The sequence below is a fragment of the Gorilla gorilla genome, chromosome 6, assembly GCF_029281585.2.
Source record: "Gorilla gorilla gorilla isolate KB3781 chromosome 6, NHGRI_mGorGor1-v2.1_pri, whole genome shotgun sequence".
In the NCBI taxonomy this organism is placed as follows: Eukaryota; Metazoa; Chordata; class Mammalia; order Primates; family Hominidae; genus Gorilla; species Gorilla gorilla.
Window position 1 is genome coordinate 106,142,206 of NC_073230.2, and position 18,347 is coordinate 106,160,552.

The 18,347-nt window shown below is 35.0% G+C and overlaps 1 pseudogene; it reads left to right on the forward strand.

Moving 5' to 3' along the window:
- The first annotated feature begins 501 nt into the window (after positions 1–501).
- Positions 502–18,347, forward strand: part of LOC101129188 (bifunctional methylenetetrahydrofolate dehydrogenase/cyclohydrolase, mitochondrial-like) — a 43,925-nt pseudogene continuing 26,079 nt past the window's right edge.

The following is an 18,347-nucleotide window of genomic DNA, read 5'->3' on the forward strand; positions in this document are numbered from 1 at the left end:
AAGTCTGCTGAAACTGTACCCACAAGCACCCCTTCCCCCAGGTGTTCTGTCCCAGGGAGGTGGAGATTTTATCTATAAGTCCCTGACTGGGGCTGCTGCCTTTTTTTCAGAGATGGCCCTGGGAATCTAAGAGAGGCATTCTGGCAGCAGTGGCCTTGCTAAGCTGCAGTGGGCTCCACCCAGTTCAAACTTCCAGGTGGCTTTGTTTACACTGAGAGGGTAAAACTGCCTACTCCAGCCTCAGCAATGGTGGATGCCCCTCCTCTACCAAGCTCTAGCATCCCAGCTTGAGCTCAGACTGCTGTACTAGCAGCGAGAATTTCAAACCTGTTGATCTTAGCCTGCTGGGATCCATGGGGGTGGGACCCAAAGAGCCAGACCACTTGGCTCCCTGGCTTCAGGCCCTTTTCCAAGGGAGTGAATAGTTCTGTCTCGCTGGTGTTCCAGGTACCACTGGGGTATGAAAAAAAAACTCCTGGGGCTAGCTCAGTGTCTGCGCAAATGGCCGTCCAGTTTTGTGCTGGAAACCCAGGGCCCTGGTGGCGCAGGCACCAGCGGGAATCTCCTGGTCTGCAGGTTGCGAAGACTGTGGGAAAAGCACAGTATCTGGGCCGGAGTGCACAGTGCAGTCCCTAATGGCTTCCCTGGGCTGGGAGATGGAGTTCCCTGACCCCTTGCCCTTCCCAAGTGAGGCAATGCCCCACCCTGCTTCAGCTTGCCCTCCTTGGGCTGCACCCACTTTCCAACCAGTCCCAGTGAGATGAACCGGGTATCTCAGTTGAAAATGCAGAAATCACCCACCTTCTGTGTTGATCTCACTGGGAGCTGCAGACCAGAGCTGTTTCTATTCGTCCATCTTGCCAGCAATATCTAGTCTATTAGTCTTACTAGTGTAATGTATGATGTACTTTCCAGAGTTTTAAAAATCATCTTATTCATCCAGCGTTGAAGTGAGCTGTTGTAAAATGTAACTACAGTAAAGATAATTATTTTTTATCAAAAATTAAAGAACTAAATTTTCTCTTACAGGGAATTAAAGTGTTTTATATTTTTATCTTTGTACACAGTTTTTAAATTATGGAAAATGGTGTCAAAATGCCCTGGAGCTCAGGTTGATACAATGGCATTTCCTTATAAAATGAAAAGGATTTTATAATAATAAGATCTTTAGTATTTTCCAACAAATAGACTTTTGTGAATGGGATCTGAAATAGGCTTATTATTGGCCCTCTGTAATTTTTTTTCTGTCCTCCCCAGGACTTGTACACTTAGCACTACAGATATTTCCATAGAAACTGTCACCTCTATCCTAACATTCACTACTCAAAACGTGTGTAATTAGTTCAGTTATTCACATCTGCTCTTAACAGTCCACAAATATTCCCTCAGGTGCTGAATTCCTGGCAAAAGGGAGAGAGGAACAGAAAACATATTGCAATATTACCACTTGTAGATGGCATAATGGGAGTTAGAAAATGCTTTGAGAACACACAAATAAGAAATTAATTTGCCCAAAATATGAAGAAAGATGGAGACAAGAAAAATTTTGGAAAGATAGAGAAATGGAACTTGGAAATTGGTAGAAATGTTCTAGTCAATCATAGGAAAGATGTTAATTGAACAGGAAGTAGCAATGGTGAGGCACAGAGGTATTTAGGGAGAAAAAGCTGAAGATAGGCAGAAAGGAAGTTTACAAAACGATTTTTGGAGATTGTGTGTCTCGCTAGAGACTTTTGGCTGTCTTTCCATGACCATGTTTCTGAATGAGGACTGACTCATCATCTCTCCCTCCCATGCCTTGCTGCAGATTCCAAGACATTTTTATACTGAATGTGTTTTGTAAATAATAATAATACGAATGTTAAGTATTAGCGCCAATGCATTCCAAGATAGATCTATAGACTTAAATATGTTACATAATTATCCTAGCTTTTCAAATTGCAATGTCCTAAAAGTGATCATTGAATAAAATGAATAGAATGCTGATGGTAGTTATTTTAAATAGATGTGATAGTAGTGAAGCATTTTGGAAAGAAAGAAAATTGTGCAGAAAAAAATTATTTTAATCTAATGTCACAAAAGACTTGGCAGTTTTATAAAAGAGAAGAGATTATTAATCATTTGCAGTTTTAAATTGTATATAGTCATTTTGCATTTCTTGTTTTACTAAATGGTTCATTTGACATTATCCATTAAAATCTAATGCTTTATATCCCAGCACCTTTATGCTCATTTAATCATTTCATTTTATCTTAACAGTATGCGCTTTATTTGCTTTGCAATAATGCCTAAAAAGAAAAAGTTCTTGGATTATATTTTGTCAGATAATGGGAACTACTTAGTAACAATTTATTTATAGCATGAAAAAGATGAATACCAGCAAATTATTTTTTGCCTCCCTTTGCTTTCCTATACCCAACAGATGGCAAACTGTTTGAAAGTAACGACTTTCTTCTCAACTTTAGATTCTTAGTGTCAAGCAATATCTGGCAAAGAATAGGAATTCAATAAGTATTGTTGAATAAATCAATACATAAAAGAAGTTATAAAAGAGAAAATATTGATGATTAATAAACAAATAGTTTAAACTCACAAATATAAAGGAAAAGCTAACTAACTCAATGAGTTAATGTATTCTTCCAGCCCATTAACATAATAAAGATGAAACCAGAGGTACAGAGAAATTGGTATATTCAAACACTGCTTATGAAAATTAAATTGAACCAGACTTTGATAAAAACTTTCATCACTAAAAACTATATCTTTCTAAACTAACTTACTCTTCTGGGAATCGATCTTAAGGAAATAATGTGATCTTTTCAAAAAACAGCGCTCTCTGTTTTTACGCTACACTTGGAAGATGACTGTATTAGCAGCTTAGCATGATGGAAGACACTACAGTTAGAATCAAAAGACTAGTTGATGAGTCTCTGCTCTACTGCTTCTCAAAATGAGACCCTGGATAAATCTCTTCAATTCTCTGTTTCAATTCCCTATTTGTTTATCAATGATAATATATATATTTTAAGATATATATAGAGAGAGATAAATAAGGAATTGAAACAGAATGTAAGATTTATCAATGATAATATATATTTTCAGAGATATATGTAGAGAGAGACAAATATCTTAAATTCTGTTTCAATTCCTTATTGATCAATGATAATAAATATACAGTTTAAGATTTATGTAGAGAGGGAGAGACAAATCTCTTAAACTCTGTTTCAATTCCTTATTAGTGATAATAAGCATATATTTTAAGATATATATATAGAGAGACAAATATCTTAAATTCTGTTTCAATTCCTTGTTTATCAATGATAACAAATATATATTTTAAGATATATACATATATAATATACATATATAATATATGTATATATCTTAAAATATATGTATATATGTATATATATCTTAAGATATATGTATATATGTATATACACATATATATGTGTATATACATATATACGTGTGTATACATATATGTACATATATACGTATATACATATACGTATATATAATATATACGTATATATGTATATATTACATATATGTATATATTATATATACGTATATATGTATATATTACATATACGTATATATGTATATATTACATATACGTATATATGTATATATTACATATACGTATATATGTATATATTACATATACGTATATATGTATATATTACATATACGTATATATGTATATATTATATATACGTATATATGTATATATTATATATACATATATATTATATATACGTATATATGTATGTATTATATATATGTATATATGTATATATAAAATATATGTACATATATGTATATATATATCGAGAGAGGGAGAGAGAGACAAATCAGCCTATCATCTGCAACCCTTCTAGCCTTTCCAGATTATGCATTCTGTCATTAATCAGGCTGCAGTGAAATAATAGAGTTAGTCTTTCATCTGTGAAGGTGAAGGAAAAATTAGAAGGGGATTTCATAAAAAACTTTTCCAAAAAATTAGAAAAAAGCGAGAGGAGAAATTTTTAAAAATAGAGTAATTTACATTTCCATAAAATTATGAAAATATATAAATTCCAAATACTTTAACTTTGATATGGTCTCCTGGTACATGATCCAGACTTGTAATAGTACACCATCTTGGAATTTTTTCTAACCTTCACCTTTGTTTTCTCTGTCATCGCAAATGTCTTGGATTATCTCATACGCTTCTTTCGTTTAAAAGTGGTGCAATGTTATTAAAATGAAGACCATAATGAATCATCAGCAGTGCCTAAATGCCCTTTAATAAGCCATAAAACAGATACTCTACACTTGGAAATCAAGTGTATTAGCAACTTAGTATGATGTAAGGCTCCAGAATGAAAATCAAAAGATTAGTTAATGAGTCAGTCTCTTCTCTACTGTTTCTCAAAATAAGATCCCGGATGAATCTCTAAAATTCTGTTTTAATTCCTTACTTGTTTATCAATGATAATAAATATTATCTTATCTACCCCTCTATGTCATTAGTTTATTGTAAAGATCAAATAAGAAATGTAAATGAAAACACTTCTACATTAAAGTGATGTAGATATATTAATCATCAGAAGTAGTACTACTGATAACATCAATACACCATATCTCACTTATAACCAAAATGTCTTCCTCTGAAATAAAAGGCCAAAGAATATTTCAGCATTCTGTCTACTAAATTTCTTCTACCACCTCTAAAATTCTTAAACACTGTAGTTAAAGCAACTGTTGAAGAACTTCAACAGTTAAGAAGAATGACATATAAATTGGTTGTGCTGCAAACAAGTTTAACTCACATAAGGAAAAAATATTTACATGTCGTTCATTTTTACAACTGTGATCCTGATTGTATGATAAATTTTATACTTTTATGTTGGCAAATTTTATACTTTTATGTTGACAGTTTGTTATAAAAGGTGGATGCTGATGGAGAAGTTGTCTAAAAATTATTCTTAATTTTCAAAAGTATTTCCAAATTTCATGAATGGTCTCTTGTGTCTTGAGAGCATCTTTACTATTTATAATTTTTTTCACTTAAAATTATTTTATTTTTTATTTAAAATAAATTAGTAATCATTGCTATTAAGTAGGGTTTCTAATTAAACAACTTTTAATTTTATTATATGAAAGAAAATTGAGCTTTCAAGAAAGACAACTTTTCTTTTTGTGATGTCTACTAAAAGAACATAGCTCCCAAGTAGACTGAGAAAGCACTAAGTGGTACAGCAATAGTTAATGACATTTATCTCTGCAGAAAGTCTGCATTTAGCATGGTGAGGGATTTGGATTTATCAGTGAATCTCTATGGGTAAAAAGCAATTTCTGTATGGCACATCTAATATTTATAGCATATGAGTTGGCATAAAAGTTCTATGAAATCATCTTGAAAAATCTATTGATTGATTCATGCATCCCTGATATAAATTTTTTACTCCAGTAAACACACATCATTCTTCCCCTTTATAACTTTTAGATGGGAAGAAGACTAGAAGTCCAGTTGTGTGTTTGTGTATATGTGTGTGTGTACATAAATATATACATATTCATGTAACTAATGTCGCTTCTTACTTGATTACAGAAAGGGTATTTCAGGAGAAATGAAAAGATATGGAAACAACCAGATCCCACCATTCTTCTGTCCCGCTTTCCCACTATCCTTTCCCCAAGACACACACACAGACACACACACACACACACACACACGCACACACACACACACATTTACCTTAATTTCATTTAATTAAAGAAGTTACTGAATGATTCCTGGCCCTTACCTAGTGATGGAGTTCAGGATATGTTACCCAAAAATGGCATTTGAGAAAACAGCAGAGGCAGGAAATTCACTCTCGCTTTCCCTTTGCCTTTCTCCCCTGAAGCATGTCATAAAACCTAAGAAGGATTTTTAAATTTTCCCCTGAAGCAAGTCAAAAGACCCTCATATGAGAGGTGCCACCCTATACCCAGAGGAAAGGGATGTCCTTGTGTCTGAAGACATAGGGATACAAAAAGAATCTGAACAAATTGACCTTGCTGTGTTTCCCCCAGTTTATTATCATTAGATCATACCCTTTGCCCTCCAATCATGTTTCTCCATGACTATTTATTCTTCATCAAACCTACTATGAAATATACAGAGTTTAACTGCTTCTTCAGGTCTTCCTTTCCTTATAAAGGCTGCCATGTGAAGTGCAACTTACATTAAATAAATGTGTATGCTTTTCTCTTGTTAATCTGTCTTTTGTTGTTAGGCTTTCAGCCATGAGCCTAGGAGGGGACAGGAAAATATTTTTCCTCCCTTTCACCCAGTCATATATAAGCAATTTGCATTAAATATTTGTCAGTTGCTTTAATTTTTTTAGTCCTTAGAAATGATGAAAAATAGAACTCACAGAAGGGTTTGAAAAGAGTTTAGAACTAGTAAGTTTTAAAAATTTTTCCCAGCTAATTTAAACAGGTTTTTAACTCATTCAAAAAGCTCTTTTTATACCTCATTATTGTACAATGTGTATTTTTAATATACATATAATTATATATGAAAAATTAAAATTATATATAATTTATATTATAGATTTGGGGCATACAAGCCCAGTTTTGTTACGTGGAGATATATATATATATATCTATATATATCTATAGATATATATATATCTATCTATATATATCTATAGATATATATATCTATAGATATATATATATTTTCTTTTTTTTGAGACAGTCTCACTCTGTCAGCCAGGCTGGAGTGGAGTGGCATGATCTTGGCTCACTGCAACCTCTGCCTCCCGGGTTCAAGCGATTCTCCTGCCTCAGCTTCCTGAGTAGCGGGGATTACAAGCATGTGTCACCACGCCCGGCTAATTTTTGTATTTTTAGTAGAGATGGGGTTTCACCATGTTGGCCAGGCCGGTCTCAAACTCCTGACCTCAGGTAATCTGCTCACCTTGGCCTCCCAAAGTGCTGGGATTACAGGCTTGAGCCACCGCACCGGGCATGTGGATATATTATCAAATGGTGAAGTCTGTGTTTTAGTGTAAACATCACCCAAATAGTGTACATTATACCCATTAGGTAATTTTTTCACCCCTTACCTCCCCCCATTCTCCCTTCATAACATTTTGCTAATGGAACCATTTTGTAAGGTGGTATTATATTAATATTGTAAATATCAATAACCGTGAAATAACATCTGAATCACTTGTTCAATAAGCACCCACTAACGTTCACAAATGCTTCATGTGACCTTTAGAGAAAAAAGCAGAGGCAAGCTAATTGCAAAATGATGAACACTTTCAATATTCAACACACTTCGAATGTAGACGGAGTTTGGCATATTTGATTTACAGGCTTCATACAAAACTACCCATAGTAATAAAATATTGCCCACTGTGCAATGCAGACAGTCCTTTTATCTCTGTACCTACAATAAAAAGGTAGCACTGTCAGGCAGCTAGTTGTGTTGTTTCAGTTTCCAGATTAATAGCCAATCTACTTGGAAGTTAATTCTTCATTTACACTGGGGTGCATGTATTGTCTATTTCTGGTGGAATGGGTTTTGCTCTGATCAATAAGTGTATCAGCCTAGTTGTTCATCTTGTTGGAGAGGTCAAAACAATGACAGAGGTACATCTGTTTTTATGTCAAATAATGTCTGAGGTAATGAATCCTCTCCAAGGAACTAAACAATATTCTTGCAATTGTCTTTCGGTCTCCCGCTATGGGCTTGATCATGATTAATCTGAAGCACTTGGGGAATTGAAAGTGTTGGCACTTCCTAAAACATTTTTAATCTAAAATTTATATTCATCTACGTGGTATTTTCAGCTCTTGAATAGTGACCCCATTGCATAATATATATCTAAGATGAGGCTTATATAAATGCATTTGCATATGTGGGAAAATGTAGCAGAAATATTGTTCTAAAACGCAGCCAGTAAAAATTGCTCTCAGTTACCTACATAACAATAAAATGTATTTGCAAGAGTAAATGTTATACTTATTGTGCTAGTAATTAATAAAAATGCATAATGAATACAAAATACATGTAAATGCATATTAACCTATATATTACACTAACACTTGGTGAATTAAATCCCAATATTTCCACTTAAGTGACAAAATGAGGACCACTACAAGTTTATAGGAAAGTAAAACATGAAGAGATGTTTAGGCAAATACAAAAAGTTTCTACAAGAAAGTTATTTTGAAAGAAAAAATATGAAGGTGACATCCTGATTGACGGATAGGGCAGGTTGTTTCTGGGTGGATTAAGTTATTGTATTTCATCAAGCCTATTTCCTATAACAGAATTGGATGTGATAGATAGATTCAGCCACTCTGATTTGTAGGCACTTGCTGAATTGCTACCATTCATGTTAGCTCCACTTTGGCATTGATTGACCATGTAGTCCTGTCACTCGAAGCAAATCTCTTAAGTCTTGTAGTCATCAGTGTCTAGACTGGTAAAATATGGAACATAACTCCTCACCAAACCGCCATCCTTGGGGATGGTGCACTCTTCAGGCTATGGGACAAAGTGCAGTCTTGCAAATGGACTTGGGACTCAATTAGCAGAATAATTAGCAACAAGTGAAAGTGGACCGGCCATCAGTGTCTGTGAGGACTATAATGAGCTAACTGCAATAATCCAGAACTGTCCTTACCCCTTTCCATGACTTTGGGATTTTATGCTCTAGTAAAATCACAAAACTTTAGGCAAACATTATTTTCAATTTATTTTTCAACTAAAGACTTAAATATTAAACACTTAATACCAGCATTATTTCACAAAGTAAAGGGCATTTCAACCTCAAAAATGGGAAGGACATCACAACTAATATATACATATATATTACCCTTATATATAATAATATATGCTAATATAATATATAATATGTATTATATATGCAAATATATTAAATATTATATATTATATAATTAATAAATATATAAAAATAATACATACTTATATATTATAATAATATATAGTTATATATATAGCATTGGTGTATATACATATATGTATAACAATGATTTTTCACTATAGTTTTCTGAATTGTCTTATTACAGAAAACTTGATCATTTACTGGACCCAGAGGATAGATAGGCATTTGCAGGGCATCATTTCAGAACACTAGCAAGGCGCTGCAGTAGAGATTCTGGTATTGGCCAGACTGTGGAGGTCCAGGAAAACAGACCAGAATGCAGTGTCCAAGGTCCAAAGTAGGCATCAGTGCCTCAGTTTCAAGCCTGGGGCTTGTAGACAGCCTCTGATCCTGAGAGAAGCACCCTGGCCTTAGAGAAAATAGGAGCTGGCCAGGTTACTGAGGTCAGCCTCAGATTTGAAGGACAATATATTGAAGCCAAATCTGTAGGTCAAAGGTTAAATGTCTTAGTAATAATAATGTATCCCAGCTAATAAACTGGCATAAGAGAAGGAATAAAAGAGAAGCTTAACCCTGAGTCACTTTGGTTTCTCTTAAAGATTAGTAATACTCTTTAAATTACTGGAAATGGAAAGAGCCTTGATTTTCATCATGTGGCCAGAGCTGAAGCTTTATGTAGTAGTCATATTATTCCCAGCTAAGCAGACAGGGATTTTTGTGGTCAGGCCTCCTTGCAGCTCATTACATTGATGGGTGACGTGGGTGATCCACATCATGGGAAGTCTATATTCTTTTTCTTCTTTGTCTAGAAAAATGTGATGAAATATTTACAAATAATTTTGTGTAATGGTTTTAGAACTGTTTATGAATCATGAAAAGGAGTCAGAGAATCAGTAGCTCAGCTCTTAATCTTGAGGGAAAACTAGGTAGCATTATTATCATAATTCATCTGCAGACCAGTCCTCTTTCATTTGCCAACAATCACTTCTGACTTACTGGAGAGGTAATCAAGCATGAAGTTTATAAACAGTACAACAGATAGACCACAGTTTTTCAGACATATCTATAGCTATAGTATTGGGTTTCATTACTGTTATATTTCATTAAGTCACATAACTAAAATTAAAATTTTTCAACATCCTCAACCATTTCTAAAATGTCCAAATTTTGCTGAAGCAGCCTTTAACTCAGGCAGTGACAAACTATAGCCCACAGACCACATCTGGCTTACTGTCTCAGTTTGTATGACTCTCAGGCTAAGAACGTTTTTTATAAATGAACATTTGCAACCAGTTTAATGATAGGGAACACTATCTTTGAATATTATTTATGGAAAATATCATGCCTCCAAAAACAAATTTAAGTCTTTTCATTAGTTGACCAATATTACAAAAAATCATACTGAAATATTGTATTTTTAATTTTGTCAATAAAAATTGTGAAAATGTTTTCTTTCATCATATGAAAAACTATATAATATCCTCAAGTTTTCCTTTTGTCCACAAAGCCTGAAACCATTGCCATCTGGATTTACAGAGAAAACCCCTGTTATAAATCATCAAAGAAAGTTTATCTTCTGCTCATTATATATTTAGATACAGGATAATCTATTTTTAGTCTTTAAAATAATATTTGGTATATATGGAAAATTTGATTAATCAATATTTCTATACATAAGAACATCAATGATAAAGGCACTTGAATTTGATGGATTCTGTCCCACTAAATAAGTAGAAGCACATCTACATTGATGAAAAAAATTTTATGTCAAAATCTAAAATAAATTAACATAAGAAAACTCAGCAAAATAAAGTAAATTCTGGATACTGTGCTAAATATATTTGTAGGTATTTTAAATAATATGAAATGATTTAAAATGAGATAATGCATAAGGATTATAGAGTGAGAAGATGAAATATATCACATCAAAATGAAAATAAATTATATTTAAAAAGAAAAAATTTCTAAATGCTCTCAAAAGAATAAAAATAAATAAAAGCAATAAGATCCATAGAAAAGAAAAGCTTTTTGTCAAAATATGATGCATAATTTTTTTAATTTATCCACTAATAGGCGCACTAATCCATTAATAGATATAAAGTGATGTAAAATGTTACAGAACAGCCAATAGATCAAAATTATTCAAGGTACCTTGCCAAGAATTAAAGATGAAAAAAATAATGCTTCTTGTCTTTTGTTATTAAGTACTATGTATCTATGCTGCATATCTCATTTCTAAAAAGAATTTAGTGACATGAAGAAAAATATTGAGTGACATGAAGATAATCATATTGAGAACCCAACGACTAAAACTAACTCTAGTAATTAAAATATATATACAAACATATATATACAAACACTCTTCCCAAAGGCAAAACCAAATCAAGACCATGAACCTATCTTTGAGCTAGAATTACAAAATTATATATCAAATAAAAGGACTGTGCCCTGTTATTTCCTTCTTCTAAATAAGTGGCTATATGCTCATTGCATATTATAAGTAAACTATTAAGATGGGAATATATAAATAAAATTTGATCTTATTAATTAAAATTTTAAAGATGCCAAGATAGACAAATGTCACCTACTTTATATTATTTTGCCTAGTTATACTGATATTTCATTCCCCTGCCTGGTCTAAGAAACTGCAGGGATAAGATGGTTAAGTGCATTAAGAGGGTTAAAGCCAATGACAGGCTCACTGCCAGTAAGTGGCAAAGCCTAGATTCTAATTTAGCCTTGCTTGAAATTGTAGGGCTAGAAGGTAAACTATTCATCACTGTTCCTTGTTTTAAAGTTGAAGAACCTAATATATAAGAAGCAGTAATTTTTCCAAGATTGCCTATATTATAATTTGGTCATGCTCTGATAAATAATCCTAAAATGTAGAAATATACATATGTTATACCTAGAAATTTTCATATTAAACTTTTATTCTAATGTGTATCTTCACATAATTTTTCTATGCCAGTATGATTAATTAGTGAGTTAATAACATTAATCTCATTTCAAGACAGAATAATATTTTAATGTCATAAGAAATTTATTTCAGTATTGCTACTGGACCATTACCTGATAAGAGTTGTCCAAAACCAGTCATAGAGTTCTCCTTCCTAAGCTTTTTCTTTCATATTTAACAATCCTTGTAAGCTTTTTAATCCATATCCAAAAATTCAACTATCAACTTTATAAAAGTTTGGTAACTTTAATATTTCTCTCTCACTCATTCCTGTCAATTCTCTACAGAGGTCAAACACGTATATATGCCTTTTTAACAAAAAAGTCCTTTTGAATTCTTTAACAGTAAAACTCAACATATCCTAAATGAAACCCATTTTTCAACCACTAATACCTGTACCCCAAACCTGTCTATCTGCTTGTAGCTACAACCACTGATTTAGGCTGTTTTCTGCTGCTATAAAAGACTACCTGAGACTGGGGTAATTTAGAGGTTTATTTGGCACATGATTCTGGAGGCTGAGAAGTCTAAAAGCATGTTACTGACATCTGTCAATGGCCTTCATGCTGATTTACTCCATGGCAGAAGGTCAAGAAAGCTTGTGTGAAGACAGCTTGCTTTTATAACAAACCACTCTGGCAATAGCTAACCCATTCTCACAAAAATTAATCCACTCCTGCCATAAGAGCATTAATCCATTAATGAGGGCACAGCCCTCATGATCTATCACCACTTAAAGGTCCCACTTGTTAATAGCATCACAATGGAAGTTAAAATTCAACAAGAGCTTTGAAGGGGACATGGAAACCAAAGCATTCCATCCCTGGCCCCCTAAAACTCATGTCCTTCTCACACGCAAAATACATTCATTCTATCCCAATAGCCTCCAAAGTCTTAATTTATTCCAGCGTCAACTCAATAGTTCAAAGTCCAGTGTCTCATCTGAATCAGACATGGGTGAGACTCAAGGCACAATTCATCATGATGCAAACTCACTCTGACTGTGAGCATATGAACTCAACACAAGTTATCTACCTCTAGAATACAATGGTGATACAGATATAGGATAGACTTTCCTATTCCAAAAGGGAAAAATGGGTAACAATAAAGGGGTTACTTTTCCCAAGTAAGTCCAAAACTCAACAGGGAAAAAACAGTATGTCTTAAAATGCTAGAATAACCTCCTTTGACTCCATGTCTCACATCCTGGGCACACTGGTGTAGGGGTTGGACTCCCAAGGCCTCAGGCAGCCCCATCCCTATAGCTTTGCAAGGTGCGTGTCATGTGGCTGCTCTCATGGGTGGGAGGTGGGTGCCTGTAGCTTTCCAACGCTGGTAGATCTACAGTTCTGGGGTATCGATCATGATCCCACTTCCCATGCAATACCTCAATCATAGTCCCAGTTCTCATGCACTACCCTAGTAGGGACTCACTGCAGTGCCTCCACCCCTGCAACAAGTGTCTGCCTGAGTCCCCAGGCTGTTGGATACATTCTTTGAAGTCTAAGTGGAGATCACTATGCCTCCAGAGTGCTTGCGTTCTGTAAGCCTGCAGAATTAGCACCATGTGGATGCTGCCAAGCTTAAGGCTTGTGCCTTCCATAGCAGTATCCCAAGCTACTCCGGGCCTGCTTGAGCCACAGTTGGGGTGGCTGAGGAGCACTGCACCAGACTACAGGGAACAGAGTTCAGAGGCAGCTCTAGGCAGCAAGATTTTGGAAGGTGCTCCAGGTCCTTCCCCAGAAACCATTCTGCCCTCCTAGAGCTCTGGGCTTATGATGGGAGGGGCAGCCATGAAGATCTCAAATTTTAGATTTTCCCCCATTTTCCTGATAAAGAGCATCTGGTTCTCTTCTATTGGTACTAATCTCTCCTAAAGATGCCTTTTCACTCTTTACATGACCAAGATGCAATGTTTTTAAAACTTTTTCTTCTGCTTCCCTTTCAATTATAAATTTTATCTTTAAATCATTCCTTTCTCCTCTGATCTTACTGTAAGTAGCCAAAAATAGCCACATGATTCCCTCAATATTTTGTTCTGAAAATTCTTCTGCCAGATATCCTAGTTCATCATCCTTAAATTCCACCTTATATTAAGCCCCTGAGCATGGACACAATGCAACCAAGTTCTTTGCCACGATTTAGCAAGGATAATCTTTACTCCAGTTTTCAATTTCTTGTTCTTCAATTCTGTCTGAGACCTCATCAGAATAGACTTTACTGCCAGTATTTCTATCAGCATTCTGATCGCTTCCTCTTAGATAATAACTAAGAAGCTCCAGACTTTCCTTACAGCTTTTTTATGAGCTTTCACTGGAATTGCCCTTAATGCTCTGTTTATTGCAAGCTGTCCTTTCTCTAGCCTTCTCCTCAAAGTTCTTGCAGCCTGCACCCCTTATCTAGTTTTAAAGTCATTTTCATGTTTTCAGATAAATTTTTTTTTTTTTTGAGAAGGAGTCTTGCTCCGTCACCAGGCTGGAGTGCAGTGGCGTAATCTTGGCTCACTGCAACCTCTGCCTCCCGGGTTCAAGCGATTCTCCTGCCTCAGCCTCCTGAGTAGCTGGGACTACAGGTACAAGCCACCACACCCAGCTAATTTTTGTATTTTTAGTAGAGACGGAGTTTCACCATGTTGGCCAGGATGGTCTCAATCTCTTGACCTCATGATCTGCCCCCCTCAGCCTCCCAAAGTTCTGGGATTACAGGCATGAGCCACCGCGCCCAGCCAGATAATTGTTATAGCCACCACCACACTTCTTGGTATCAATTTTCTTAGTCGGTTTTCTGTTGCTGTAACAGAATACCTGAGATCAGGTATTTTAATTTTTATTTTTTAAGAGGGGTTTATTTGGTTTGTGATTCTATGGGGGTGGGAAGCCCAGGAGCATAGCACCATCATCTGGTAAGGGCCTCCTTGCTGCATCATTCCATGGCAGAAGGGCAAGAGAGCTCCTGTGAGAGAATGCTCACTTTCATACCAATCCACTCAGGCAATAACTAATCCACTCCTGAGATAACAGCACTGGCAGAGGCTTCATAATCTAATCACCTTCTCAAACTCCCATCTCTTAATATTGTCACAATGACAATTAAATTTCAACATGAGTTGTAGAGGGGGACATTCAAGCCATAGCAACCACCATCCCATTTCGTACCCAAATCTGAATCCAGTAGTCAGTTTAGATATTGACTTCTCTATCATATTTCATCTTCATTCAATCATTGTACTTCTAAACTATTTTTCTTTATCATCCCAAATCTTTATCCTCATGAAAAGCATTTTATTTTACAGCTTCAACATTTTAAAAATCTGTTGCAATAGCCTCCTATCACCCTAATTTTGGACTCTTTACACTGGAATTTCTTCTCCATACCACTTTCAGAATAAACACACACACACACACACACACACACACACACACACACACACATAATCTGACTTAGGACACTTGACACTTGTCTATTTACAACTCTTTAATATAGCTCAGTATCTGCAGAATAAAATTTAGATTTCTAAGCATGGTAACAAGCTCTCCATGATCTGCCTTCCTTCCTCCTATAATCATTACATTTTCCTTACCACATATTCTAATCTTTAGGTACCTTGTTCTTTATACATGAATTTAGTTATGTTACCTTTTGCTACTGTCCTTTTTTAACTTAGAATTCCTTTATATCTCCTTCTCTCTTTACTTGTTCTTTACATCTAGATGTTCTCCATGAAGCATTTCTGGATCTATCTGTCCCGTCTCCATGTAAAGTTAATTACCTCTTCTTTTACACTTTCATAACACTTGATAGAATGTGCAGAGTGTTTTATTACAAATTTTATCTTTCTGAATCCCTACTAAATTGTGCATAGCTAGATGTCAAAGGCTGAGCAATGCTCATCTTTTTATCCTCAACACCTAAGACAAAGCTTATTACTTAGTAGTAGCTCAAATATATTACAAAACTAATACATAAGAATAAATAAGAATGGATGAAAACAATCTCACTTGTTTGCCAAAAAAAAATCATGTCCTAACTTCTAATCATAGCATCAAATTCTTTCACCATATAACCTAAACCTACTCTAGAGAAGAATTGTGCCTCCTTTGACAAAATGCCCTACTAAACTCATGCTATGAACAAACCATGTAAACAATATATCTATATTGAGTGCAATATATGTCTCTAATTAACTTATGTTTAGAAACTTCAACAATGAATATGATATGTGTATTATGTAAGAAAGAATATTTTGCATTTGTAAACACTTCTACAATTATAGTACTCTTCCGTATAAATTAATTTGATATGTTTTAAAAGCTTTAGATTTAGCAAAACTATATTATCTCTATCTTGTAAAAAATGAAACTCAGCTTCATTAAATTGCCAAAATAATTATTCAAGGTCACAAAGTAAGAGATGGACCGGGATACCACATATGAATTCTGTTTCCCAATGCAATCATATGCAGAAAAACAAAAAGGGAAAAATACATAACAACGTAATCTGTATTTTGCCACCTCCTATTTATAAATGTATATGAAGAAATATGAAAATAGATTCATTTCTAGTTGTGTGTTTAGCTACTGGAAAGTTCCAGCACTGAAAAGTTGAAGGAGATGACAAAGGTAATTACATTGCTTGTATACAGTCCTTTCATTTTAAATTCTTCTTGAACTTAGCGCTACTGAAATTTTTCCATTGAGCAACCTCTTGTGACTGTTTACCCCCTTAGCTGTCAAGATTATATCCTAATATAAGGGAGAAATTTTGTATCTTAAAATAAATTTTCTCTAAGAATAAGCACAGTGAAATGCAGCCATCAAGTTCACTCTGTCCCGAGCAGTCCTCAATGAATATGTATCTCCCTGACATCCTAGCAGAGCAAGGGTTGAGGTCTTTTCTGGCAAACTGACAGTTGCTCAACTGAGGACAGGAAGGGGAAAAGGAGTAGCTGAATCTCTGATTGATATCTTTTAAGCAGACAGTGTTCTTCTACTGAGTTTAACCTCTTCAAGAGAAGATACTTCCTAAAGTAGCAGGGTCTTTCTTTCACGATATCTATGTGTTAAAGAAAATACCTAAAATGACAGGTATTTTTCTACTTTATTTAAAAGCCATGGCATTTGAATTTGCAGATAATGGCTAGAACATTTGTACTTTTCAATAAAAACAATTTTAAAATATTCTAGCCAGCATAGAGTTTAGGTAGAACAGATATACAATTTTTTACCTAAACCTCAGTAACCTAGAAATGGCTCCTACTCAATGATGGAAGAATCAAACCCATTCTCTTACAATTTATCAATATTAATTCAATCCATTTATTTATTCTTGAAAGAAAATTATTCATCTTCTGTGAGTCAATCATTATAATAGGCACAAATATCATATCCAGGCCAAAATGAGTAATGAGATGAATATGTGAGGGAGAACTTTCTGAAAGATCCAGTGTTTTTGCACATCTCTAAAAGAGAAGACAAAAAATTGGTTCAAGCAGAAGAACTAGTATGTGATTAGAACTAAAGGCAAGGGAATAATTGGTACCTGTGTAAATAACTATAAAAAGTTTGGTAATACCAGAACTAAGTGACAATCAGCAGAGATGGAGAAAAGGAAGCTGATTGTAAAGAGGTAGAACCAATAGGATTCAGTGATTATGTGTTGGCAGTAAATCAGAGACATATGATGTTTAGCTTTCTGACTTGGGTGACTGGCTGAATAATGGTGCTATTTCGTGCATGGAAAAACACAGTGGGTGGAGGTTCAGGAGAAGGAGGAAACATGCCTGGAGAATAAGGAACTAAGAACTATCTACGAAATACTGAGTGGAGACATCAAAAAAAGGCAGTAAGCATATATATTCAGAGAAATGTTGGGACACTGCCTAGTAGAGCAGTGAGAAGAGGGCCACCATCCTCCAGACCCCAGAATGGTAGATCCACTGACAGCTTGTACTGTGTGTCTGGAAAAGCCACAGGCACTCAACAACCAGCCTTTGAAAACAGCTGTGGGGGCCTGACCCTGCGGAGCCACAGGGGTGGAGCTCCCCAAGGCCTTGGGAACCCACCCCTTGCATCAATGTGGCCTGGATGTGAGACATGGAGTCAAAGGAGATTATTTAGGAGCTTTAAAATTTGACTGCCCTGCTGGATTTCAGACTTGCATAGGGCCTGAAGCCCCTTTGTTTTGGAGGATTTGTCCCTTTTGGAATGGGAGTATTTGGGCAATGCTTATACTGCCATTGTATCTTGGTGTAACTAATTTGTTTTTGATTTTACAGGTTCATAGGTGGAAGGGACTTGCCTTAGCTAGTATGAGACTTTGGACTTGGAATTTTGAATTAATGCTGCAATGAGTTAAGACTGTTGGGAAAGCATAATTATGTTTTGAAATGCGAGGAGAACATGAGATTTGGGAGGGGCCAGGGGCAAAATGATATGGTTTGGCTGTGTGTCCCCATCCAAATCTCATCTCAAGTTGTGACCCTCAGTGTT